Raw genomic sequence first — 27,043 nt, 5'->3', positions numbered from 1 at the left:
AATCAAATCCAACTGTACCGAGGTTTAGAGCATTACAGACACTAGAAAATAAAATAAAACATCAAACTCCCAGCTATAATCTTGATCATACAAAATAAAAACAAGGCACCAAGAAAAGGGACTTAAAATATGCTATGATCCATGTTAATACAATAATCATAGTTTGTGAAAGAATAGTATGTATTTTAAATTAAGTCGCCAATGATTTGATATTTGTTTTTGGAAGTTTATAAGCACGAGTATCCTAAAGAATTCAGTGTTTTCCTCACAAGACTAAAGCAACAGTGCATGAAATTGAACTCAAAAAGAGCCACCATTCTGTGTGATTTCTTGGCTGACACAATTTAGATATTTATAGCTTTACGAATGGGCCACTGGAGAAGAACTTGAAGCTTTCTCTGGCCAGGAAGGATTAATGAACGTGTGCACCTGGTAATTACACCACTCCATCTTCCTGAAAGCCCTCACGCTGCCTCCGTGGCAGAAACTATAATGAAAATGCATTGAGAAATATCAATCTGCAATTCTATAATTCAAATCTAAATAATAAAACTTGGTATCTTTTTCTCCCCACACATTCCAGATGTGATATCAACATTGACAGCATTTAAATTTAAAACATGGAAGCTGAATGTCAGTCTATTGTTGAGTATGTTTTATTTCCAAAGTAAATCTCATGAGAGAAAAAAAAAGAGACAATAAATATATCAAAAAATTACAGCATTCAAATGTACAATAGAGAGCCTGTAACTGTTCACCTTTATTGAAATACAGCATACATTATAAATAACCTTTTCATGCATGCAGACAGGGACATTTGCGATGGTGAAACCACAATAGTAAAACTGAGGAGTGTAACGGGTCTTCTGAGTCCATTTACCAATTCTATCTCTCTTCTAAACTCTTACTAAAAGTCAAAACCTCACTTAATAACTTTTATAATAACAAAATATAAATCATTCTATTTTCATTCTTAACTCTACACGAATTGTAAAATTACTTGGTTAAAACCTGATATACAATATCTAAGTTCCACTGGGGAAAAAAACTGTCAAAAAGCAACTTATATCTTAAAACTTCCACAAATCAAACTTTTGACAATAGTTATTTTTTCCACAGAGAAACTGCTACACTGAAGTTCAAACTGCTGTTTCTCAGTCGGGTGGCATAAAGAAACCATATATATATATATATATATATATATATATATATATATATATATAAAATTTGCTGAAAAGCCCTTTTTTAAAAAAATTCAAGGTACTCCAAATCGAAGCAAGGTTTTATGATAAAGTTTCATGCTACTCACATTGAATTTTAATGACTGCTTTAGTGAAGAAGAAAGAGAGAAATTTTAATGTAAGCACAGATACTAAAAGTTAATTGCCACTGTAAAGCACAGGCATCGGGATTTTCCTAGCAGGAGTCTCTTCAAAACATCTTTAAAGCAGAAGAGGGCACATGCTTTGGGGTGAGCAGGGGGGGTTGCCTGTTACTGTTAAACTCTATTGTTCCCTGATTGAGTATAGAAAGAAAAAAAAAAAAGGTTGCAGGAGCCGCAAGTGGATATGAATTGCCCCCTCCAGAGGAGGCAAACAAATTGTCTGTAAGAAGGAGACTTCAAAAGCTCAAAGACCAGAGAGGCTCAAAGACCTTACAGATCTGGGCTACTTGCCCTCACTGCTGCTAGGGTTGTTTTTTTTTCCAATTTCCCTTATAATGATATGGTTTAACTTGCGAGAATTAATGGAAGGATGCATTTTGTTAATGCTTTGATCTTCCGCTCTTTATTCTGCCTCTAACTAGCTATTGCAATATCACTTAATCCGGACCTCAGCCTTCCAAGTACAAAAGCATCTCCTCCCACCTACTGCTCACACGCTCCTGCGTTAGAATAGAAGACTAATATAGAGGCTGCCAGACCTACGGAAGAGCACTTTCCTCTCAACAGATGTCTTCCGGCTTTTTGGCGCACACACACTCAGACACACTTGCCTACCTTAATAAGGTGTGCAAAACCCCCTTCTGGTCCACACTGATGATTTTAGCTCAGAACAGTCAGCAATGCCTCCGCACAAAGCTTTGCCATTGCTAGTGTGAAGAGAAAGAGCTGCTGGGATGCTGAATGGCACATCAGCCAACTTTGTGTGTAGCAAAGGCTCTAAAGAAAACCTGGGCTGAAGCTCTGCTGGATCATGGATTGGACTCAATTCCACTCCACACACAGCCTGCATTATCCAATAGAGACAGTTTCTGCAGGCTCTTAGTGCATAGTTTTGCACAGGTAGGCAGACACATAATTTCTTTAACTGTGGCAAACTAAAGGTGTGACACTTAAATGAAGATCTTTTATTAGGGACAACCATGGCCAATTTCAAAACTAGAGTTCTAGCATTTAGAACAAAGTCATAACTTGAGAACTCTTTCAAATATTGAATGTTGAATAACAGGATCAAATTGGAAGTTGAAAATTTTTATGAAAAATAATGAATTAAATGAATCTGTTAATAACATATTTAGTGGGTAGGTTGAAATCAATTTCTGCTATTTGCTTATTCTCTCAGTCACTTCTAATGTGACAGTAGCCCATTGTAGTGATCTATTTCTCAATGAATGAACAGTACATTTACTTTACCTTGTCAATACACATTAAGAGTCAGCTGTATGAGGGAATGCATGTTCGTTAAGTTCAGGACCTAGTCATCAAAGCCCTATACCAAACCAGGATGCTAGAATTAAAAAAATAAAACAATTCCTATTCTTTAAGAAAAATGTTTCTTCTGTTATAACCTTTCCATAGCCCTAAATCTGTAGGCACATTCTTTACCATGATACTGTTCTAAAGTAAAATGCATGCCAACAAGGCAGCTGTGAGTCAATACTTGAAGCCATAAGGAAAGGTTCCAGGTTGCTTTTCATCATATTTTCTTCCCACAGACATCCCCATAGCTGGAAGCAACCTCTGGCAAGTGTCTGTAATAAGGCACAGGTGTGCACATATAACAAACAGCCAAAGAACACACCTAAGTTGGCAAAATGGCATGTGTGATGCTGATCTCTTGACTCTATTGTTTATAAAGATATGAGAAAAGATTATGATATGCTTGTGTGATGGAGTACTTAACTGCACCCAAACCAAAGGGTGTTACTACCCTAAGTGGTGTTGAGCTGTTTGTGTACCACAGTGCCTAGTCTATTATTGCTGACTACTCCATCTGTAAATGTCTCTGAAGGAATCCTCATCTCTGGGTTCTGAGCACAGTTAAATATGTTTTTCAGGATGATCTACCCACACCTGAAGCCTCAGGACATATCACTACATCTGTAACAGATGTGCAATAAATACTTGATGGATAATCAGATAAATGATGAATGGAAGATGAATTCACTGCTATTTATACCTTTAAGACTGCTACTATGGACATATGATTTTTACAAGAGTTACTACTTGTGTTATCCAGCTTTACAATGTACACTTCCCCCATAAAATATCATTAGCACTTGCCTTACAGATAGATTAAATTTGGTAAATCCTGGTATTAAAAGTGTCACTTTAGTGTCAATTTTGGAAGAGTAAGTTATTTAGCTTGACAGATGTGAAAAACGTTTGTCCTGAGTCACTAAATACAGATTGCATGACAGAGGAATTTATGGGGACTTTTAATTTATAAATATCAGCATAATTTGTAAATAGACAGTCTTTCTATTTTTAATAGTTCATACTCAGTCCTTGACTGAATGTGGACCTGTTTTTTTCTTGGATAATTCTGTGATGTTCACCACACAGGTTATCAGAGAATCTTTTGCAGAATGAAAATTGAACTTCTTGAGTGGAAAAAAGATGAAAGCGCTTCACCTAAGCATTGTTCAGACCTGCTGTTCATATTTTTTTGTATCAAAAAACTTGAAAGAGGAAGATAAAATAGAATTTAAAAGTAACTACTTTCAAATTGGATATAATTGTTTATTTTTGTCATATTTATATTTTTTGTGTTATTCCATCTTCTCCACCTGTTAACTGAGTTGGGAAGAATGTAGGACAGAGACACAACTGTCCTGGCTCAGTTAACTACATGCTGTATACAGATAAAGCAGACATGTGAATCGAAAGCATGTAACAAGGTGTGAAGATTTGTATATGCTTGGCCCAGGCAGTAGCACTATTAGGAGGTGTGATCTTGTTGCAGTAGGTGTAGCCTGTTGGAGGAAATGTGTCCTGGTAGGGGTGGACTTTCAGCCCCTCTTCCTGGCTGCCTGATAACACTCTTCTGTTTATCTTCAGAAGAAGATGTAGAACTCTCAGCTCCTGTGCTATGCCTGCCTGGATGCTACCATGCTCCTGCCTTGATAATAATAGAGTGAACCTCTGAAACTGTAAGCCAGCACCAGCTTATAAGATTTACCTTGGTCATGGTGTCTGTTCAAAGCAGTAAAGCCCTGACTAGGCACAAGGAAATGAGCAATGTTGAAGACAGATTATGGTACACTAGCCTCCTTATTGTTTGTTTATCACAAATTAACAAATGTACAACTGAAGTGAAATCAGTGCACTTATTTCTTGGCAAACTTAGTTTCATAACCAAACCCCAACTACCTTTATTTACTACATAAGCATTTTAATAACGTCACTGGTGGCATTCTTAACTAATATGAAGGATGTGATGGATTTATTTGTGAATACCATGCTGAAAACATTTGAGTATTGTTAACCAAGAAAGAGCTAGGAGTGGTGGTTCGCACATTTAATCAGCACTCAGGAGGCACACAGAAGGATCTCAGTGAGTTTGTAACCACCTTGCTCTCCATAAAGACTTCTAGGCTACACTGAGAGACTCTTTGTCAATAAAACAAACAACCAAACAAGCAAGTAGACTAAAGAATAACAGAAAACCTGCTAATACTTGACCTGAGCTAGAAGTTAAAAGAAAGAATTAAAGGAAAGTAAGCATTTGGACACACTGGATAGCATGGTTTGATCTTGTTTGCTTGCTTCATTTTGGTAAAGCTAGGGGGAAACTTAGAATTCACCCACAATATAAAATCTATCATATCAGCTGAAGCAACATATGTCATTGCTACTCAAAATAAGGTTAAATGACCAACATTATTTCTTTTTCTTTTTCAACTGGAGGTCAGCATGTAGAAGAATGCAAATAGACCCATTCTTATCTCCTTATACGAAGCTCTTCTCTAAAAATGCACAATCTCTGACTATACTCCTGATCAGCTGAAGAGAACCTCAGGTTCTCTTAGAGGTCATAGTAAATCTTCAAGGAATTAACACAAAGAATGGACATTATTGAGTTGCATTTGAGAAAAGAAAGTATTTCTATGCCCATTAATTTCCTCAAGGCCTTGACCTGGGGGCTGTGAATTTAGTGTGGATTACTGAATATTATTATTCAGTATCCATTCAACAAACATTTATTGTATGCCAGCTTGATTTAGAAACAATCATGCACTTGTGACTGTATTTTTAATTTAGTCAACTTTTCCTGACCAGCACAGAACATTGTTGAGAATTTCCAACAATGCTATACTCAGATTGTTGACTCAATTCTTAAAAAGTACTGTTGATGCAGTTTTATAGCAATTTTATTGTGATGATTTTACTCTACGGCAACTTGACCCAAGTGCAAGCTGTAGTAAATAATGCTAATCTTTATATTTTTTAAAAAAATGAACACAGTGGGTTATACAGCTTGAAAATCTGAATATTATAAATATTACACATAAATCTGTCACTATTTTTGTTAATTTACAGAAGATCGCCCTTTGGTAACTGAAAATAAAAACAATAAATTTGAGGATTCTAAGTAGACAGAATCTCTCTCTCTTTTTAATACTGGTGATTGTCTTATCTGAACCTGCACAGATTAGCTGTGGGGAGCTATTTAAAGCTAGATGGCATATTTCATAGATATTTTCTTCTTCTTTCCTATATGAAAAGATAGTAAAAAAAAGATGTGAACTACAGGATCTCAAACAGACGTTAGTTATTCTTGGTTTGTCCACTTAAGCATAATCTTCCAGGTCAGAATTATTGTAAAGGAATTATTGTGTATAAACAGAAAACCAACAAGTCCACAACTTACATCTTTTGTGGTTGTGAAAGCCTCATGCTTCATACTCCTGACTATAGTTCAAGAGTCTGTCTCTCAAATATTAATGGTACCTCTAAATATTATTTCATGCATTATCCTAGCTTCAAATACTTTCAAGAAGCCTGTGATGGAAGTTACTTTGAGTAAAATGAGTTAGAAGGCAGACAAGCTTTGCACAAGTGATGAGGACAATATGATCAGACTCTTTCCTTGTATCTAACACTCTCTAGCATAGATGTTGTGTTAGGAGTTTCCACATTAGCCAATTTAGATGATAAAGTGCTTGTAGTCGGAAATTAGTGACTTTGGATGCAACTAGACTTTGTAACTTTTCTTACATTGTGACAAAATATATGACAAGAAGAAGTTTAAGGAATCGTTCATCCTGGACCAGAGCTTGAGGCATTATATTCCTTCATAGTGGAGAGACATAGCATCAGGAGCTGAAGGCCAGTTGGTCACATTACACCCACCAAAAGGAAGTATACCTGGCGTATTAAACCTCCATGTCCTCTCCTGGTGGTCCACTTTCTAAGCCATACTCTACCTCCTAAATATTCCAAACAGTTTCTCTCTATTACTGGGATCAAGCAGTCATACATATGAAATGATGGGCATTTGACATGCTAATGGTAATGCATATCAATATTAAAATGTAGTCTTCCATAAACAGCAACTGTGGACCATTTAGAGAATTTATTTACAAAAATAAATGTTTGCAGTTATTTGGAAGATTATGTATAATAAAATGTATATAGCTTTTGGCAATTACTACCCTCTCAATAAGTATCAGACTATTTCTCCAGTCATGGATGTGTTATTAAAAACCCCTGAGACATAAAAATTTAACTATGTCACAACTGTTACTTCTAAACAGATGAGTTAACTGAATTGGAAGTACAATTATAAAGAGTATTTTAGGAAGAGCAAGTGTGGATTACATTATTTAAAGCAAAATATACTTCCAGAAAAGCCTTGAAAAAATGATATCAAAGAAAATAGTAATGTTAGTTCTTTGAACTATTGAGCATTTGACTTAAAGATGTTACCAAACTACCCACTTGGCATATACAAATACTGAGAACAAGTGGAGTGAGATAACTTACATAAGAGAACAACAAAATGAGGGTTGAAGTCTAGAGAATTTGAAGACTCAAAAAACAAGAAAAGTTTGTACATAGAGAGAGATAGACAGAGAGAGACAGAGACAGAGACAGATACAGAGAGACAGAGGGACAGAGACAGAGAAGGAAGGTGATGAAGGGCAGCTATGACCCAGAGTGAGGTCTTTGGACCCCATTACACGTGTCCTCTTCTTAACAAAATATAGTGTCTAGAGGACATCTTGTGCCGCTCCTGTGGAAGTGCTGCAGAACCTCACTAAGCAACAAAGAACCACTATATCCCAGAACACAGGAAGAGTGGTGCATCATTATGTTCAGCATATGTCAAAGACAATTTTAGAGATATACCTTTCTCATACTAAAGACATGTCACACAACCCTGTGAAAGGCTCAATTTGTATTGTCATGCCAAATGAACCGAAAAGTATAAACAGTTTGAAACAAAAAGACACGACCCTGAAGATCCTTTCTAAGCAGACATGTACTCTAATGGTGCATAACTTAAATGTCTTCATAAAGATTAATCTCCAATGTTGACCTCTAGCCCATAAATACTCTATGAATTCAAAACCCACATCCAATTTCAATCTTCATATCATTGGCAGGATCTCTTAAACTATTTTAAACCTACACATATTCTAAAACCAAGCACTTGTCTCTTCCATCTACCATAAGTTTTCGTTTATGTCCTCTACTCTCTTCCAGGTCTCTAAATAGGAATTGTCCTAGATTTTCTGCTTATCTTCATAACTACTTCTTAATTACATACTCATCTGTAGTTTTCCCTCTGCAACTGGGATGTTCTCTAGGAGCCCAGATAAATGTATTTATTTTTTCTTCAAACAATGAGTCTAGTTTTCCAAATCCCTTGAAGAAACAAATTACAGAAAGAGTGGATTACTGATATTAGGAATTAGTAATTCCTCAATACTTCCTTAATAATTTCAAAGCCTAGGACTGATTTTTTGATCTTCCGACGTTGCCCCAAGTTGCCATATTTCTTGTAACGTTTTGGCTATCCTCTGGATCTTCTTAGCATTTTCATTTGAAATACTACATATCTGTTTATTTCATATTTTTACATTTGAGTATCTTTATTTTTAACTTAGTTCTGAAGGTTGAAGGCACTGTGACACAAGTGTTCTACTAATGAAGTAAATACCTAGGCCTAAGTCAATTTCTTAAATATAAAATGCTTCATCTTTAAATTTAAGAATATGTATTTCATATTAAGTGTATGAATATTTTACTTCCCTGTAGTGGGGTGCACCACGTGTGTGCCTAGTGAATGTGGAAAAAGAAAAGGGAATTGAACCCCCTGGAACTGAAACTACAGATGTCTGTGAAATACTATATAGGTGCCAGGAACGGAACCCAGGTTCTCTCAACTGCATATCCATCATTCAAATCACATCATGCTATATTTGCTATAGGTGTGCATGTGACTTTACCTGGCAAACAGTACATACTCAGTAAATATTTGACAAATGAGTGAGTGAACAAGTAGAACAAGAAAAAGTAACAGAAATAATAATTACATAAGCTGGTTTGATGGGAGTATTAGATATGGTTAAATTAATTAATTTTTTGACATTACTTAAAAGTACCGTGAAAAATGAAATTCTATTTCAAATGTCTCATGATTCCATGATAAATGAAATATATTATTAGCAATGAATTTAATTTTTCAATGCACATGAATGATACCATGTAGTACTCTGACATAAATAAAAGAACACACACACACACACACACACACACACACACACACACACACACACACACACACAAAACTTCCATGGGAAGAAGCAATACTAGCAGTCCCCAGATCACGAATGAATTATTTTGTGAACATTTAAGAGGCATCTGTTTAATTATCTGCTAGATTCTGTCTAACCTTTCCAGTTGGGTTCCCTTTGCCCCTACCTGTGCAGTCAGGCATACCCAATTCCTCAAATCAAGTCTGCCCTTGAATAGAGGAATTCGGTATGGTTACATTTCATAGATTGATGTGCGAATAATGTTTCATTTATAAATAAGCTGAAATATCATATAAATAACTATGATCTGATTCTTCATGTTTTGAGTAAGAGGTCAAGTGCTTAAGTTTGAAGAAACTTTTATAGTGTATTTAAATACTATGCATAGATGGCAATGTTGGCTTTGAGGTCAGGTACATTTTGGAGTTAAACTCTCACTCTGACACTTGATGCCTTTCTGATTTTGGTCATGTATCTTAATGACTCAAAGCTGTATTTTCATCAGTTGTTCCTTGGAAACAGAAACTAAGACATCTTTCTAGGATTGCTTTGGGAATTAAAAGAAACAAGCATTTGGCACAGAACTAGATTTCCATAGAATTACTTACTGATTCTTTTTTTTTAAAGTTATATTGATTTACAATTGTTTTGTACTTTCTGGTAATCTAAGCATCAAACCCAGTCCACAGTCCATTGTTAGTGCCTAATTGTGTGTCCAGTGAATGAATATGCAGTGCATGTATGTATTGATTTACAAATTTGAGAGTAGTAAATTTTAAGGTCAAATAACAGTGTTTTTTAATATTTGAGACATAAAATTTAAAATGTTTTGTTTTTTTCTTCAGTTCATTTCAAAATACAGAATTGCTAAAACTTCTCTCCTGTCTCTACTCATGGGAAGAATATTGGGGAATGTTAAAAAATACCATTTACTTTGAAATTTTTCTTTATTTTTAGAATTTTGGGGTGCAGTATTTTGTAGAACATATTTCAGCAAATGGAAATATTTAGTGATAGAAGATAACCATGGACTCCATAGTTACTAGAATCTTACTAATAGGTTGAATTATTTTATTGAAAATATTTCCATACAATTTATCCCTATCACAGTTTTCCCACCTTCAAGTCATCCCAGGGCCTTCCCAACTCCTTGTCAATCTAGATCCAGGCATTTTTTCTTTCAAATAAATTGGAAAACAAAGAAACTCAGAAAAAACCTAGTATTTAAAAAGAAATAAAACATATACAAACAGAAAATCAGAAACCAAAATATACACTTAAAAGACAAGCAGGATAAGAAGTTTGAAATTCATCCCTCCTCTGAATGTTGGCCCAGTAAACTACCAGATTGGTAGCTTAAGGAATCAGAGAAAGAACTGGAAGAGCTTGAAGGGGCTCGAGACCCCAAAAGTACAACAATGTCAAGCAACCAGAGCTTCCAGGGACTAAGCCACTACCTAAAGACTATGTATGGACTGACCCTGGACTCTGACCCCATAGGTAGCAATGAATATCCTAGTAAGAGCACCAGTGGAAGGGGAAGCCCTGGGTCCTGCTAAGACTGAACCCCCAGTGAACTAGACTATGGGGGGAGGGCGGCAATGGGGGGAGGGTTGGGAGGGGAACACCCATAAGGAAGGGGAGGGGGGAGGGGGATTTTGCCCGGAAACCGGGAAAGGGAATAACACTTGAAATGTATATAAGAAATACTCAAGTTAATAAAAAAAATAAATAAATAAATAAAAATTTTGCTATAGAAGTCTCTGTAATCTATGGAGATGACTTTTATAAAATCAGAGATCTGGGCATGGCAAGACACAGATGAAATCTTAGTTCTGTCACATTTCAGGATGGTGGATCAATTATAAGGTCAAGTCTAGGATATGTAAAACTCAGAAATACATAAGACCCTACCTCAAAAAACTTTCAAAACACACAAAAAGAAATGAGAGAGACAGAAACAAAAGGAGAAGGGGGCAAACACTTGGGTTATATAACAATCTGTTGTTTAATATTTAACCTAAACTTTCCATGCTGACTCTAAGTAGATTACTTTATTGCCTTTGATGGCTAGTGAAAATAATTGGTCCCTCTCCATCTTTATTGCCTCCTTGACCTATTAAGTTTTCACTTGATGATTTTTCATGCATGAATATACCAGGAACATTTACCCAAGTCTAGTAAATAATACTAAAAAAATAATTAGCCCCACATAAGCTCTGTAATATATGCTTAAATCCTTGCCAATTTTCCTAAGGACATTTGTCCTCCATCTATTATCCCATTTCGTTATCTTTTCTCTATTCTTCTGTAAACTGACAGATTGATCGTTCGTGAATCCTTGGATGGGTTTATTCTTTCTTAGCTACCATTTATGACTTCTTCAGGTTCATGTCTTGATAATGAACTAGACTTCTATCTTAAAATATCAAATTCTGATGAATAAATGCATAACTAACCATTGTATTCAGAATCACAGTATATTTCTGTATTGAAACAGTGAAGCTCATGTGTTGACTAAGTCCCTGAAGGTGACATAGATTTGTCAAAACCAGGGACTCATTACAGTTAATGATTTTTGTGCTCTGTTTAGGAAATTACTGTTGGACAGAGGAGTTAAATGATCTATGCAGGTTTATATTAAACATACTGTTTATCACCACACATAATTCACCTTATAGATTTGTCCCTTAAGATCTTGAGAACCCAGGATTCTTATTGCCTTTTAACAGTTTCCTATCAAATACGAAGAGAGGTCCTACAGAATTTAAAAAGAATATTATCACCTAATTCACATCAGTTAATAACTTGATACTTTACACTTTAAGAATTCGTGACTCCTCGGGTATGTATGGTCAGTCTTTCATTTGTCTACTTACTGAATTTCTGAGATTCCCATATATTTTATGTATCATCTTTTATTTATAATAAAGTGATTCCTGGAACAGGATGAAGATAATAGGAGTTCTTTTCTGTTTAACCATTTAAGTGTGGTTATTTTCTCTGAACCGGTCATCACTGTCATCTGTAAGATCTTAAAACTGCAATTGGGAAACATTCATGTCATAATTCATATAGGTTCAAATAGTTAACTATAGTATTACAAAAGGTAATCAATTTGGCTAGGTAGCCTCTGCTTAAATCACTCATATACAACAGCTCTACAATGATTCATAACTGTTTCTTTCTCTTTCAGCAGCCATTGATCTCCTGTAGCTCTTCATCTGTGGGAGTGACAATATGGAATTTCCCGTCTGTGCATTGGTGTGCAAATTGGTGTTATCATTGTGAATGTTCTTATTCAGGAAAACAAACTGTTGAGAGTTCATGTATGAACATTTCCCAGAGGTATTCATGGGATGCAATCTCTCAAACAGTAACTTGGGTCTCTGTCTCTTTCTAATTTTTTGCCCTGTCTTTCATGATTTTTCTCTCAGCCTTAGGTTTGGGGTCTGTAGTGCAGCTATATCAATTAGAGTTGAACACACCATACATATAAGTGGTAAATGAATTTTCTAGGTTAAACATACATTTGTGCATGTATATATGTATATGTATGAAAAATTAAAATTAAAAACAGATCATGCATTGGGGATAGAAAGGGAGAAGTTTGAAGGGTTAGAGATGGGAATGAAATGGAATTAGTGTTTATATTCAAAATTTCTGAACAAAATCTATTAAAAAATTGGGAATATAGATTGATAGCAGGAAGTCTGCATGCATAAGGTGATGTTGATGACCCAAGGATATATTGACAATATGATATGATGGTATATTGAAGGTTTTATTAATAATAAGAATAAAAATTTTAACAGCAATAAGAAATGTAGCTATCTTATGGTATCATCTAAGCACACCCCCATGCTATATGCCCCTTCTGTAGAATTTCTATGGAGGATAAACTTCCCTACTTTGCTTATCTTACCTAATATCTATGTGGAGAAAAGATAGTTGCCATGATCACCCCTAACTGAAGTTAGAGTGTTATAATGCTTGTTCTTCTAATTGTTTTATTATGTGTAGATTCTCTATTTGAATGTGTACATTTGTACTTAATATTAAGATAATGAAAAAATACAAAAACAATCTACTGAATTCTTAAAATTATAAAGGAAAAATCAGCAAGCAAATTAATTTTAGTATGTATGATGATAGTTATTAATGGTTTGTAAGATTTCTATTTTAGAAAGTACCTTCTATTTTCTATATCTGAGATAGTACACAATAGGTAGTAATATCTGCATTAAACTATTGCCATATATGTTACTTTTAATATAATTACTTGGTTCTTTAAAAACTAAAATCAAAACAATGATATATGTCTTTGATCCCAGCACTCTGGTGAAAGAAAAGGGGATCTCTGAGTTCAAAGCCAACCTGGTCTACGGAGCTATTTGCAGGATGTCAAAGGCTATACAGAGAAACTCAATCTTGCATCAGAAATGGAAAGGAAGATATAACAACAGAAACTGAGGAAATTCCAAAAGTTATCAGTTCCTGCTACAAAAGTCTGTACTCAGGAAAACCAGGATAATCTGGAGGAAATGGACAATTTTCTAGTCAGCTAACAGGTACCAAAGTTAAATCAGGATCAGACAAACCATCTAAACAGTCCAATAACCCCTAAAGAAATAGAAACAGTAATTCAAAGTCCCTCAATGGGGGGGGGGTGTTAGAGTGTCATTAAATCCAGAAGCATTCTTCCAACCTCCCCTCCACCTTGCTTCTATGAAAAGGGCTCAGTCAGGATGCTCACCCACCTGCTGCCTTCCTGACCCTGCCTTAGGGAGTACTGCCCACATAAAGGCTAGCATTTCAGCCTCCTTGTGACAAGGCCTTGACATAGTAAACACCATGGTTGAAAGTACTTTGTTTCAGAGGAAGTCATTAAACTACTTTCGTGGATACATTTTAATTGAATTAGATTGTTTTCTGATTGTAATAAATGTTAATTAATTGAGGGAAAAAGTATTCCAACCAAAAAAAGTCCAGGAGCAGATGGGTTCAGTGCAGAATTCTATTGGAACTTCATAGAAGACCTAATGACAATACTCTTCAAATTACTCCACAAAAATGAAACAGAAAGAACACTACCCAATTCATTCTTTGAAGCCACAATTATGCTTATATGTAAACAAAACAAAGACTCTACAAAGAAAGGGAACTTCAGATTGTTTTCCTTATGAATATTGATGCAAAAATACACAATAAAAATCTCACAAACTGAATCTAAGAACACATCAAAAATGATCATTCGCCATGATCAAGTAGGCTTCATCCCAGGGATGCAGGGATGGTTCAGTATAGGGAAATACATCAACATAATCAACCACATGAAAAACTCAAAAAAAAAAAAAGTCACATGGTCATCTCATTAGATGTTGAGAAAGCACTTGACAAAATTCAACAACGCTTCATGATAAAAGTCTCGGAAAGATCAGGAATTCAAGGCCCATACCTAAACATAGTAAAATTAATATATAGCGAACCAGTAGCCAACATCAAATTAAATGGAGAGAAACGAAGCAATTCCATTAAAATCCGGTACTAGATAAGGCTATCCACTCTCACCCTACCTGTTCAATATAGTACTTGAAGTCATAGCTAGAGCAATTAGACAATAAAAAGAAGTCAAAGGAATACAAACTGGAAAGGAAGAAGTCAAAATATCACTATTTGCAGATGATATGAAAGTATACTTAAATGACCCCAAAAATTCTACCAGAGAACACCTAAGCCTAATAAACAAATTCAGCAAATATAAAATTACCTCAAACAAATCAGTAACTTTCTTTTACTAAAGGATAAACAGGCTGAGAAAGAAAGTAGGGAAATGCCACCCTTCAAAATAGTCACAAATAATATAAAATACCTTGGTGTGACTAAACCTAGCAAGTGAAAGATCTGTATGACAAGAACTTCAAGTCTCTGAAGAAAGAAACTGAAGAAGATCTCAGAAGATGGAAAGATATCCCATGCTCATGGATTGGCGGGATTAATATATTAAAAATGGACATCTTGTTGAAAATAATCTACAGATTAGATGCAATCTTCATCAAAATTCTAACTCAATTCCTCATTGTGTTAGAAAGAGCAATTGGCAAATTTATTTGGAATAATATAAAACCCAGGATAGCAAAAACTATTCTCAACAGTAAAAGAACTTCCAGGGAACATCAACATCCCTGACCTCAAGATATATTACAGAGCAATCATGATGTAAAACTGCATGGTATTGGTACAGACACAAGCAGGTAGATCAATGGAATAGAATTGAAGACCGAGAAATGAACCCACACACCTATGGTCACTTGATCTTTGACAAAGGATCTAAAACTATCCAATAGAAATAAAGACAGCATTTTCAACAAATGGTGCTGTTTCAACTGGAGGTCAGCATGTAGAAAAATGCAAATTGACCCATTCTTATACCATTGTAAAAAGATCAAGTGCAAGTGGATCAAAGACCTCTACATACACTGAAACTAATAGAGAAAGTGAAGAAGAACTTTGAATACAAAATAGAGACAAAATGTATAACAGAGACTTGAAGGATAGGCCATCCCAAGACTGCCCTTCCTGGAGATCCACCCCATGTGTAGTCACCAAACCCAGTCACTATTGAGATGTTAAGACGTGCTTACTGACAGGAATCAGATATGGTTGTCTCTTGAGAGGCTTTGCCAGAGCCCTACTGATACAGATGAGGTTGCTTGCAACTAACCACTGGAGTGAACATTGAGACCCTAATGGGAGAGTTAGAGAAAGAACTGAAATGTTTTGCAACCCCATAGGAAGAACAGCAATATCAACCAATCAGATCCCACCAGTGCTCCCAGGGACTAAAACACCAACCAATGAGTAAACATGGAGGGACCAATGGCTCCAGCTGCATATGTAGCAGAAGATGGTATTGTCTATCATCAAAAGGAGAAAAAGCCCTTGGTCCTGTGAAGGTTCATTTCTCCAATGTAGGGGAATGCCAAGGTGTTGAGTTTGGAGTGGATGGTGGGTGGGAGAGGGATCATCCTCATCAATGCACGGGGAGGTAGTATGGAAGAGGGGGGAAAGGGGGATAACATTTGAAATGTAAATACATAAAATGTCCAAGAAAAACAAAATTAAACAAACAATGACTCCATGAAATTCTTAGGCAAATGGATGGAACTAGAAAATATCCCTGAGTGAGGTAATTCAGCCACAAAATAACACACAAGGTATGCACTCACTGATGTGTGGATATTAGCCTAAACGCTCAGAATACCCAAGATACAGTTCATAGATCATATGAAGCTCAAGAAGAAGGAAGACCAAAATGTAGATGCATCACTCCTTCTTAGAAGGTGGAACAAAAGACTCGCAGGAAGAAATGCAGGGACAAACAGTATAGCAGAGACTGAAGGAAAGGTCATCCAGAGATTGCCCCACTGGAGATCCATCCCATATGCAGCCACCAAACCCGGGCATTATTGCTGATGCCAAGAAGTGCTTGCTGATAGGAGCCTGATATGGATTCTTCCTGAGAGGCTCTGCCAGAGCCTAAGTGATACAGATGAGGATGCTTGCAGCTAACCATCACACTGAGCACAGGGACCCCACTGGAGGAGTTAGTGAAAGGACTGAAGGAACTGAAGGGGTTTGCCACCTCAGGAATAACAATAATATCAACCAGACACCCCAGAGCTCCCAGTAACTAAACCACCAACCAAGGGTACACTTGTAGTGACCCATGACTCCAGCTGCATATGTAGCAGATGATGGCCATGTTGGGCATCAATGGGAAAAGAAGCCCTTGGTCCTCTGAAGGCTGGATGCCCCAGTGTAGGGGAATGGCAGGGTGGAGAGGCTAGAGTGGGTTGGTGGGTAGGGGAGCATCCTAATAGAAGCAGGGGGAGGGAGGATGAAATAGAGGGTTTCAGGAGGGCCATCCAGGAAAAGGGGATACAATTTGAAATGTAAATAAAGAAAATATCTAATAAAAGAAGAAAATTAATATCAAGGAACAAATGGAAAACTGGTGACTTTATTAACCACTGTCAAAGTCAGAAACAAAAGATTACTTCACATCTTTGTAATTCTTCTGAAAGATTGGATATTTAAATCTCATGTCCTTTATTTCTGCGAAATTAAGTTTGTACGAGACTAAATACACCAGATCTATATGATTCTCAGTGTGTTTTCCACTGCTGGAGTTTACTTTTATTTTAGCTTACAATTAATAACACTTCTGCTTTGTTTTGTTTTCTTCTCTTTCAGTGAAACAACAAAGGAGAGAAAGGGAAGGGAATGATAGAAAAAATATATCATATATCTATTTAGTGTCATAGTTTCTTTTCCATATATGGCTCCCCAAACAGTGAAATCCTCAGAGAATAGTTCTAAATCAGAGATCTACAAACTATAGCCCACAAAACTGATAGAGCCCTATGTAATTTTAATCAAATTGTATTTATCTACAGCCATATATCTCCTGTTATGTGTTTTCTATGACTTCTTCCTTAACAGAAGAACTAAGTATCTATAATGGTGTACATTACAGTTTCTAAAGTACTTACTATCTGTGTGTTTTGTGGATGCTCCATCAATAAAGGTATTGTCTGTTAACAAGACCTGAGTTTGATCCACAGAATTCACTTACAAATGCTGGGTGTAGTTCAAACAACAACAAAATATTGGATATGATGATGCCTCATGCTTGTAATCACAGTGTGAGGATTACAAAGATATAATAGCCTAATTGGTGAGTTCCAGGCTAATAAGTCACCTCATTTCAAAGGAGAGCATGTCATTTTTGAATAGGACATTAGAAGCTATTCTCTGGCTTCTATACATACTCACATAAAAATTAAAATACTAACTATCTGGCTCTTTTCACAATGTTGGAAGTATTTGTGTTTGTTGATGATACAATAAATAATAAAATAAACTTGCTCACATAAAAAAAATAAAGTCAATTTTTTTCTATGTTTTTCCTGTAAAGAGTTTAATTTACAATTTCAGGGAACAACTGAAGTAGAAGGGTGTTTGTAGCATAAATAACATGAGGTCTGAATGTGCTTCCAGGAAATATACAAGCTTTGAAAACTAGAAACTTGGTGCTTTTAAGGGAAGTGTGTGGAAAGTTTCTCTCTAAACTTGTCATTAAATTATTTTCTACTCATAATATTCACTACAGATATATTTGATTCTGAGAAAAGCCATGATAGATACAAGTAAGGAAATGAAATAACCAAATATATTTAAACTCCTATACACTAATATGAATATGTGCTAATTCCACATGGGTGGGATGGATAGGGGAGAGGAATATGGGGCAGAATCAGGTATGGGGGGAGATAGGAGAGAGGCTGAGAGGGCCAGGACAACGAATAGAAATGTGAAGCTGCAGAGGTGTGGGGTATGGGAACTTGTAGAATGTCCCAGAGACCTGGGATCAGGGAGGCTTCTAGGACTTGAGGTGGGTGACCTTAGCTGAAATGCCTAAGAGTGGGGCTATGGAACCGGAAGAGATGACCTCCAGTTGTCTGAAAGGACCCCCAGTGGAGGGATGATAATATCAATCCACCTACAAAACTTGTGAACCAAAATTGTTTCTGTCTAAAAGAAATACAAGGACAAAAATGAAGCAGAGCCTGAAGGAATTGCTGTCCAGTGACCAGCCTAACTTGGGATTTATCCCATAGGTAGACACTAATCCCTGGCACTATTATTGATGCTACATTGTGCTTGCAGACAGGAGCCTAGAATTGTTTCTGGGAAGCTCTACTACCTGCTGACTGAGACAGATGCAGATATTCTCAGCAAAGTACTGAACTGAGGTTGGAGACCCCTATGGAAAAGATAGGGGAAATTTTTAACTAACTGAATGGGATAGAAACCCCATAGGAAGACCAACAATATCAACTTACCTGGATCCCCAGGATCTCCAAGAGACTAAGCCACCAACCAAAGAGTATACATGGGATCTCCCAAGACCACCGTAGCACATATGTATTAGAAGGCTGCCTTGTTTGACCTCAGTGGGAGAGGATGCACCTAATTTTGTTGAGACTTGATACCCCACGGTGGGAGGATACCCAGGGGAGGCACCCTTTCAGAAGCAAAAGGGAGGAGAAAGGGAGAAGAACTCTTTGAATGGGAACCACCAAGAAGTGGGCAACATTTGAGATATAAATAAATAAAATTATTAATAAAAATCTAGATGAATACAATTATACATAATGAATAACGGAAGTTCCCCTTTTAAGATGTATCTTAGTGTTAAAATTTTAATAAAAGTTTGTTACTTGAATAACATAAATGATACGATTGGGTTTATCAAAAGTAACAAATCATTTAAATTAAAATGCTACATCTACATGTGGTGATAAAAGTAGATGGACCAGGAATTCAAGTTATTCCCTGCTGTGAAGCTAATCTGAGGTCAGCCTAGACTATATGACAACTTGTCTCAAGAAATACAAAGAAGAAGAGAAAACAACATAGCCTCAGGCATGGAGACAAAATTAAAAAGGAATATAAATCACACAGATACACCTCAAAATGCATAGCACTGAAGAAATAGTAAATTGTTAACATGTTGTATAACACACTTAATTTTATATTTTACACAGGAGAATGCATCTTTCATCTTGACACTCAGAAATGCAGGAGGGTTTTATCTTAGAGATATTAAAATGTGTAATGAGACTAAATGGGTCATGAAAATATGTTGCGATAAATTAAACTAGCAGAAATTACTAATGGAAAGAATTTTACTTTTGAGGGGCAAAACTGCTCGATGTATAAATTGAAACATTTTTTTCACAATTAGTTATTTACTAAGCACTTTGATGTAAGGAATTTCTTAAGTATGTATGTCATTGACAATTCAGATTTCATATGTTAAAACTATTTGAAACAACAAGTATTTTTGTACTAAAATCTATTATGTTAAATTAAACAAATCAAGACAGAAACCAGAGAAATCATTTAAATTACCAATAGATAAATAAATGAAAGAACCAGAAAAAGAAAATTCATCCTTGATATATTTTAAATAATAATATAGAATCTAGGTGGATACATGATGGCCTACATCTGTACTTCTATAGCCCTAGTACTAAGACTCAGGCTGAATGACTATACTATTATTTGTATCAGCCTGAGCTACATAGTAAGATAATGTATCAAAATAAACGTTGACCTACCACATAAATTTTGTTTTACATGTACTATCATGCCACACATTTAAAAACATAGAAGTGTATTTTTGACTCTCTTTAATAAATGTAGGCAAATGCTTTTTGTCTACATTTTTTAGATGTTTATGCTCAAGGTCATCCATTCTTTTACTTAATTCTTTTAGGAAATTTTACTACTACCTCGTGTGTGTGTATGTGTGTGTGTGTGTGTGTGTGTGTGTGTGTGCGCGCGCGCACGTGTGTGTGTGTGTTTGTGTCACTTTATGCAATAGGAAATATCTATTTTTAGCTGTTGTCAGGCTTTATATGATAGGTAAAGAACATCAGTCATTGAAGGTAAAAAAACATAAGCAGCCAAAACACTATCTCTAATGTATTTAAATTTGTTTAGTTAAAGGCAAGAAATCAACATTTTTGGCAGTATTTTTTCCTATTTCATTTGTTCAAGCTGTTATAATTTTTGCTTGCAATGTTGGAAGATTGTTACATATCTATAGGGTGGGATATACTCATTTTAGAGATTTCAGTCCCTTCCTCAAGTCAGTATAATTTAGAGGCTTCATTAAATGAGTATAGAAAATCAGTACTGGCATGATTATCTGGAATTTTTCACTTCTGAAATCAGTAGAACAACTGGAAACAGACTGTTTATAAATGTTCAGTGGGCACAACATCTGAGGGTAGGGAGGAGAGCAAAGAAATATACGAAACCGAAAAAAGCACGCGGTAACTGTGTTATTAGCGAAAATGCCAATAGATATGCTTTCTCACACTGACTCGTGGTTGCTCTCTAATGTCTATGTATCTGTAGAGAATTCAATACTAGAAATTTCTCTTTAAAAATAAAACTTCCCTTAAAACCAGAAACTTCAAGGTTCAATATGAACAGACCTAAAGGATAAGGGACTATTGAGGAAAAATAATCGGATGCTTTTTGAAGAACTATGCCTCAAATCAATATTTTAGATACTTTGAAGATGGGCCCCTTGCTTTTCAACCTTCACACTTTGGAGGCAGAGGATATATATGTTTATATTCTCTCAGTTTCAAAAATAAATCGTTTCCAATTTGGCATCTCTTTTATAGAATCACCTACTGCAAGTGTCAATATTTATAATTGACCAGGACCATAGCAGTGAAAAAATCGAGGAGACAAGAGTACAGATGTCATTTGGGGTCATTTTGTGTGATTATATTACAGGATGGAATGGCATCTTTGGTACTTTATTTCTTAAAGGCATTCACTTCTACCCCCATCAGCTCTCCCTCAGGAAGTTTGAGTCAGAAGTGATCTAGCTGTGGGAATAAAAATGAAAAGAGACAAACTTTCTTTGTGAAAAGATTTACACATTTTTAAAGGGCTACATATGTCTGTTAAAATTATTCGAGAACACAGTTCTCTGAAGGGTAGTAACTGTATCCAAGTTAGTTTCTGCTGTGAAAATACCAATATGAAGCTCATGGGGAAATTTAATGGCATATGCTGCCAATGATTTAAGATTCATTCTAGTGCAAGGATTCTAAGAAACAAAACAAGTGGCTGTTTCTAGGAGACAGTTTAAAAATGTGTGTGTGTGTGTGTGTGTGTGTGTGTGTGTGTGTGTGTGTGTGTGTGTGTGTGTGTGTATCGTGGTACCTAAGTATGTACCAGTATGTGTGTATGTACATGCTGTAAGTTGATCCTGGTGTTTGGTGTCATAATCAATTTCTCTTAGCTTTATTTACTTATTCGTTTATTTATTTAGATACAGGCTATCTTACTGAATGTGGAGCACACTAATTCAGCTACAGTACCTTTCCACCAAGCTCCAGATATCCCAATGTCTCTGTCTCCCCAGCAATGTAATTACAGATGGGGGTCGCAGCACTTGTTTTTTTATATGGATTCTGGGCATCAGATTCATGTTTGTTTAACAAGTACCTTATCAATGGATCCATTTTCTAAGTTCTAGTTTAAAATTTTTAACCTGCAAAATAATGTTTACAGTAATTCAAGAACCAGATGTTCTGCTTTGCTTCCAGGCTCAAACATAAATTCCTGGGGGAAATAAAGTGACAGAAATTGAATTCATAAAGGTGCTATTCAAATCTGTTTGTCACCAAATGTAAACAAATTTCCGTGATGTGCTATAGGATCTTTAAATGATGAAAATATATTTGGATAACTGCAAAGCAATGAAGTTGAGATACTGGAGCTGAGACATGCTTGATAAACAGTGAAGGAAGAAGCAAATTGCTTACCAGTGATTCTTAAAGTTCCTCATGCTGCAACTCTTTAATACAGTTCCTCATGGTAGAGAGCAACTGTAAAATTATTTTTCCTGCTACTTCATAACTGTAATTTTGATAGCGCTATACATTTTACTGTAAGCATCTGCTTTCTAATGGTCTTAGCTCACCCCTCTGCAAGGTCAGTTGACTCCAAGGGAGTTGAGAACCACAGGATGAGAACTAAATGTTGATATGACAGAGCTGCATTACAGTGACTGCTACAGTGAACATTCAGTAAGGAAAGAAACAAGACTACTGAAATCTAGGTAGGGCAAATATGGCTGACTGTGCCAAGTACTAATTTTTCTTTGCTTCATTATGATGGTCCCATATATCATGACTCATAAGTGTGTACTTCTATCATGGACATGTTGCACCATTTAACGTACCCCAAGTCCTATATATGGATAGAAAAGGGAAAAACTCTATTGGTGAAAAACTCCCTCTGCTCCTTCCCTGCAATTTATCAATTCATTAATAACCCTCCCTTTGCGCAAATTGGTTCCCAAACCTAGCTTTCCAAGACTACAACAATGTGACTCTTTAAAAACCCACAGTCCTTTAGAAGTATGAACATCTATATAGTTCTAAAATGTAGTGATTCTGCACTCTGTCACTTCTTTTATTTTATTTTGTAGATTCAGGGGGTTAACCTGTCAATAGGCAAGCTGTCTCTCAGACCTCCCTATTATTCACCAACTAGTAATAGACTATATATCAAGGATGAAATACAATGTGTCACAGAGTGGGAAATATTTCGATAAGAGACAAAACAAATCAAGCACCATCATAGTCTGTGTGGTATTCTCAGCTAACCTGGACCCCTGAGATCTCTCAGACATTGAGTCACTGACTAGGAAGTATACACCAGCTGAGATGAGGTCACCAGCACATATACAGCAGAGGACTGCCTGGTCTGGGTTCAGTCAGAGAAAATGCACCTAACCTTCAAGAGACTGGAGACCCCAAGGAGTTTAGAGGTCTAGTGGGGTGGGGGAAGGTATGGGATGTGGAATATTCAGAGAGTAGCCAGGAGGGGGATAAAGTCTGGACTATATAAAAAGATGTAAAAAAAATAGAAAAAGTAGAAAATATATAAATTTACTACTAATGGTTAACATTATTTCATCTGCTTATAATGTACTTGTCACTCTTCCTTTTTGAAGTACCTTTGTGTATACTGTTTGTATGTTGTTATTACTATTATTTTAATTTTGTTTTTAGTTGCTATTTTATATGTAAATTTAACAAACATTTAAGTCACTGCATCATTTTATGTTTTAGTTTGCATCTCTCAGTAAAACTCATCTTTCCTCACAAGCTCAAGCACCTAAATTCAAGTTATCAATTTTATGAATTTATACTTATGCGTTGGCTCTCTGGGTGACATGAAGTACATTGTTTAGTAAATAGCCAGTTGTAAGATGGCATTTATTAAGGCAAAGCAACCACTTCTTATAAAAATTAAGTACCCTCTCTATTGCATTTTGACATCTTATTTTCTTTTTTGTAAACTTAAAGCCATACTATTTTTAAAAATATTTGGATTAAATTGCTTTTAAGACCATCAAACATTATTTGATTGGAATTGCACTAAATTAAAATGTTAATTTGGCAAGCATTTCAGCTTTAATGGAACAATTGTCGATTTCTAGCGCTAATGGAATGTCGACCTGTACTTCCTGAGCTTTTGTCTTATGGTTTTGTGTGTGTGTGTGTGTGTGTGTGTGTGTGTGTGTGTGTATTTTCTTCTGTTATTGTCCACATGAAACCTATAATGTTATGCTTTAGGCATTTAACTCTATAATCCACAATTTAGCATTATTGTGGGTAAGATTTTTTCCATTTATGCTTGTAAATTCTTTATGCAAAATAGAAAAATAAGCTAATGAAATTCATAATCTGTATGTTATCTATTCTTAACATATCCTAAAAATTTACTTTTATGCTTTTAATTGAATGTGCTCAGTCTTCTCTATATACAACTGTCCAGTTTCACACTAGTTTTATTCTTTAATGTTGACATAATACATGTTGTTTTACTTGTGGCTTAATGAATGAAGAAGACATAAGTAAACCTAAAATCTTTGAGAAATAATTACCAGGGTCACCACTGGTATGTGTTATCTATGGGCCAGCAAATTACCGATAATGCGTTACTTTGAAGTCTTATTTTGTAAATTCAATTTTATTAAAAAAATAGATTTTAAGTACTGTTCACTATGGAATTCACACTCCAACCAGAAAATGAAGTATGTATGAGAGAGACTATCGTCTCAAATGCTGAAACATTTGCTAGTGTACTATTATATAAAAGAAAACTGGGTCCATGATATGGCTTAACAGGTAAGTGTGCATACCACTAATCCTGATAACCTGATGAACTCCATTACCAACTTGGTAAAAGGAGAAAACTAACTCTTGCCAATTTTCAGCTAAATATGTGCACATGTACACACACACACACACACACACACAAACACATACACACACACACACATACACATACACCAATAAATAAATAATCATATAGAATAAAAATAGGACCAATAGCAAAAAAGAAGCAGACTATCATTTCCTTTCTTCCTCATTATTTTCCTATGTGCTAAGCACATGTCTAGGTTGTTATTTTCTCTTAATGGATCACATGCTGGCTTCAAAAAGAGGTTATGAAGGGCTGAAGAGATGATTCAGCAGTTAAGAGCACTTGTTGCTCTTGGAGAGGACCCAGGTATGATTTCCAACATTTTTTTTTTTTTGGTTCTTTTTTTCGGAGCTGGGGACCGAACCCAGGGCCTTGTGCTTCCTAGGTAAGCGCTCTACCACTGAGCTAAATCCCCAGCCCCGATTTCCAACATTTATATGGTAGCTCACAATCATTTGTAATTCCAGTTCCAGGCAATCCAACATTCTCTTCTGACCTCCAAGGACACCAGCCAGGCACACTGTGCACATACATAGATGAAGGAAAATACTGATACACATAAAAAATAAATCTGTAAAGTACTTTTGAAAACTAAAAAGCAAAGAAAGAGATTTTGGGTTTCTTTCTCTCTTACAGAGTGAAATCCTGGTCTTACTTTCTTGACAATAAAACAGGGGAAGTCCAAAGTGTAGTCACTACTGAAAAGGTCAGTATATGGCCAGGATTTCTATCCAAACTCCACACGTGATTTCAAGCTGCTAACTAAAATCTTCCTCTTATTGGTCTATAACAATTATTGTTCTAGTAACTAGTCACATTTTTCTCTTATTGTTTTGTTTTGTTTTAATTTTCTTAGTTTTTATCTTTCTTTGTCTTTTTTATTGGATATCTTTTTATTTACATTTCAAATGTTATCCCCTTTCCCAGTTTCCCATCAAGAAACCTGCTATCTCCTGCTGCTTCTATGAGAGTGCCTCCCACCCATTCCCTCCAACCTCCCTGTCCTGACATTCCCCTACATTGGAGCAGCTAGCCTGAATAGTATCAAGGGCCTCTCCTCCCATTGATGTGCAACAAGGCTATCTGCTACATGCGCAGCTGGAGCCATAGGTGTACACTTGGGATGGTGGTCTGGTTGCTGGAAGCTCTGGGGGTTCTGGTTGGTTGATATTCTTGTTCTTCTTACGGAGTTGCAAAATCCTTCAGCTCCTTCAGTCTTTTCTCTAACTCCTCCATTGGGGAGTCCATTCTCAGTCAAATGGTTGGCTGCAAGCATTCACCTCTGTATTTGTAAGGCTCTGGCAAAGCCCCTCAGGAGACAGCTATGTCAGACTCCTGTCAGCATGTACTTCTTGTGATGAGCAATATTCTCTGGATTTGGTGGCTGTATATGGGATGCATCCCCAGGTGGGGTACTCTCTGGCCTTTTTGCAGTCCCTGCTCCACACTTTTCTCCATATTTCCTCCTGTGTGTATTTTCCCCCTTCCAAGAAGGAATGAAGCATCTACACTTTGGACTTCCTTCTTCTTGAGCTTCATATGGTCTGTGAATGGTTTCTTGGGTATTCTGAGCTTTTAGGCTAATATCCACTTATTAGTGAGTGCATACCATGTGTTCTTTTGTGGCTGGGTTACCTCACTCAGGATGATATTTTCCATTTGCCTAAGTATTTCTAGTTTCCTTAAATATCATGTTCTCTGAATGATTTGACGATTATCATTGTTTTCTTCCAAGTATGATTTTTTTCTTGAGGTATATTTCACAATTTGTGATGCATTTTATTGTTCTAAGAGAGAAATATATTGGCATGTAATAGATACTGTTTAGGAATATTATCAAACAAATTAAGGTGTATAGAAACATTGTCATAGACCACTTCGATTTGCAAAGTCATATTTCCATACAAAACTCATGTGTACAGGTAATGTAAGATGCACTTATCCTTTCTCCTATTTTGTCATTGGATAAACAATCCATCCCATTTGATTTTTGGCAATGCTATGTATCCTTTATACCTTCCACCCCTAGTGAAACATCACAGCATATGTTCTGAGTATCAAATGAATGAGTGATATAATAAATAATTCATTTCACTCTGATACGGAATATCAGACTATTAAGTAATTTTAAGCATTTAGTAAGCATCATTGTCATTTCCTAACTAGTTGAATTTAA

General features: G+C 36.0%; 1 protein-coding gene across 12 annotated transcripts in view; it reads right to left on the bottom strand.

Moving 5' to 3' along the window:
* Window positions 1–27,043, bottom strand: part of Dmd (dystrophin) — a 2,367,748-nt gene that overhangs the window by 1,127,113 nt on the left and 1,213,592 nt on the right. The window contains exon 1 of one of the 12 annotated variants that reach the window (XM_063279802.1): window positions 2,000–8,739. The exons of the other annotated variants lie outside the window; for them this stretch is intronic. The gene's annotated coding sequence lies outside the window, so the exon portion shown is untranslated. Of the gene's footprint in view, window positions 1–1,999; window positions 8,740–27,043 lie in introns of those variants that run through there. 12 annotated transcript variants of the gene reach the window in all.

The sequence above is a fragment of the Rattus norvegicus genome, chromosome X (genome assembly GCF_036323735.1).
Source record: "Rattus norvegicus strain BN/NHsdMcwi chromosome X, GRCr8, whole genome shotgun sequence".
Taxonomy (NCBI): domain Eukaryota; kingdom Metazoa; phylum Chordata; class Mammalia; order Rodentia; family Muridae; genus Rattus; species Rattus norvegicus.
Note: the sequence above shows the minus strand (reverse complement) of the source record. Positions and strands in the feature narration are given on the sequence as shown.